At 41.5% G+C, this 2,368-nt stretch overlaps 1 long non-coding RNA gene across 1 annotated transcript; it reads right to left on the bottom strand.

Annotated features, from left to right (window-relative positions):
• Window positions 1-322: 322 nt before the first annotated feature.
• On the bottom strand, window positions 323-2,041 carry LOC127560511 (uncharacterized). Its single transcript, XR_007953343.1, has 2 exons — window positions 1,309-2,041; window positions 323-407 (listed from the first exon to the last, which is right to left on the bottom strand). It is a non-coding gene; the product is annotated as an uncharacterized LOC127560511 (long non-coding RNA).
• Between the last annotated feature and the right edge of the window lie 327 nt (window positions 2,042-2,368).

Genomic DNA, 2,368 nt, shown 5'->3' with positions numbered 1-2,368 from the left:
GGGGCAGAGCCAGGGTGCTGAGAGCCGGAACGGGACTCTGACAGGGTGGGGCGAGCCACTGGAGATGGGGATGACATAATGGGGGGAGGTACCTCGGAGATGGGGAGAGGCATCTTGATAAGACGGTATCTGATATTCTAATAGCTTGGGATGGGGAGAGGCTTTCTGATATTCTAAAACATAAGATCTTTTAGCCCTATCAAATATTCTGATTAAGAGGGGAGGACTGAGCAGATCATTATAAGCAGAACAATTAGGGAAACTGAGTCAGGATGGGTCAAGATAATTAGGGAAACTGAGTCAGGACAATAAACGAGAACTGTGGCATAACGGTATATTGAGTTTATTATTATATAGTCATTTGCTGATTGAGTTCTATTTTCTTTATTTTGCAGCACTTTGTAGACCTATGCAAAGGGTAAAAAGATAGAAAAGGCAAGTGATTCACAACAAATGGTTATTATACTTATTGAGCACATGGGTCCACGTATAATCAATTTCTGTTTTTTGTTATTGAGTTGTGTGAGTGTGTGAGTGTGTATTTGGAGTTTAAGGTTTTATTTTTCTTCCATATATTTGCTTATTTCCAGGCTGTTCAGTTTATCCTCAAACATCTATCACTTCCTTTTTCAAAGAAAATATATTGTTTTACGATTTCATTTTCAAAATAAATTCTATTTCATTAAGGTTCATAATTTAAATATTTTTGAATTTTAAGCTTTCGATTTAAAAACAAACGAAAGCTCTAAAATTTGACTTTGAAGTTGGAGGGAGGGTTTTATGTATTTCTTTTTTTTTTTTTTTTTTGATTTTTTTTTATGGGTTTTATGTATTTCAATGATTTCGGAAAATTCTTTTGAAAAATGAGATGGGTGGCAGAGGCAAATCAGATTTTTGAGCTCAGGGACCATGGTTTTTTTTCCTTTTTTTTATGTTTAGCACAGTCCCTGGCACCATGGGCAGAGAAACTCTGAATAAATTGCTTTAACGGACTTATTAAGGGATTAAAAATTTTGCTTTTCCTCCTTCGGCTCTCAGGGAGGCTGCCACTGTTGTGTCTATACTGCCCTCTGGTGGTTGAATTCGAAATAACTTTGGACTTTTCCTCCATTTCTCAGCTGTAGACTCAGCTGGGGGTGGTTGGGAATTAAAGTTCCAAGGGAGAAGCCTGGAAGGGCCCGGCCTCTAAGTAACTTCTCAGTTCCATTTTCTTTTAGATTTTTAAAACGCAAGTATTCAGATTAACCCGTTAAACTAGTTTTCAGCCTTTGCCACCTCAGATGGGGATCAGTTTGTCCAATATTCTACCTTGGTGTTGAAAGCAGTGATCACACAGCTCCCTGGAGAGTTCACACACAACTCGAATGCGACTCGTCTGTCTTGTTTTCTATTTAACTTGGCATGTGAATGACACTGTTCCTCGGGATATCCTTATCCACTACTTCTGGAGTTTCCCGAAGACATCCTCCAATCACGTGAGTGTGAAGTTCCGGGGTCTCCATTTCCTTGTCTGTAAAGTGGGGAAAGAGTTGAAGCGCGTGACCCCTGAGGTCTCTTCCAGTCCTCCTCCTGTCTATGATTGGGATCTGTCTGTGTGTTTGGCTTTTCCACTGTAATGCCGGAGAAACTGAGGCGGGAGAGAGCTTAGAGAGTTTTTAATATTTTATTAATGGGAGAGTAAGATTGACTGGACAGGACTCTCGGCTCAAATTATCCAGTCAGACAGAGATAAAGATATACTGGGCCCAAGGAATCCATGTTGGTCCCAGGGCTGGAGGAGACTGTCTTCTCAAAGAATCCAGCGTCCAGCCGCCAGCCTCCAGCAATGAATGGAGGAACCCCAACTTCTTAAATATCTCTTCTCTGAACAAAGGAAGGGGTGAGAAGCTCAGGAAAACTGTCAGGATGGAAGAGGCCATAAACCCCAAAAAACCCGGAGACAGGATGTCTGAATACACAGAGACAAAGATGTCAGTGAGACATCTTGGAATATTTTAGAGGGATATTGTAAATTCTTGAGGACAGAAAAGAGTCAGAGTCTACTCTCTTGTTTATCTTGCTTGGGCTAACAATTTATAACCTTAGAGTAATTGGTCCTCAGTATGGACCAGAGGGGGGGTTTTACAACTTAGGGGATTGACAAAGAACAGTTAAAGAAACTGAGACAAGGGAAACTAGTGCAGGGAAACTGAGTCAGGACAATTAAAGAGATTTGAGCCTCTCAAATCCCAGATTCAAAAACCATCTTGTTTTGAACAAAACCAGGAGGGATTGACAGTTTCAGCGGGCAACCAGTAGGGGGCAGCCTTTGGAGACTGGGGATACAGAGAGGGGGGAGCCAAGTGATGGTGGGCGTAACGTGGCAGAG

Source organism: Antechinus flavipes, chromosome 4 (genome assembly GCF_016432865.1).
Source record: "Antechinus flavipes isolate AdamAnt ecotype Samford, QLD, Australia chromosome 4, AdamAnt_v2, whole genome shotgun sequence".
Lineage (NCBI taxonomy): Eukaryota > Metazoa > Chordata > Mammalia > Dasyuromorphia > Dasyuridae > Antechinus > Antechinus flavipes.
The sequence above is the reverse complement of the archived record's forward strand: the minus strand, read 5'-3'. Positions and strand labels throughout refer to the sequence as shown.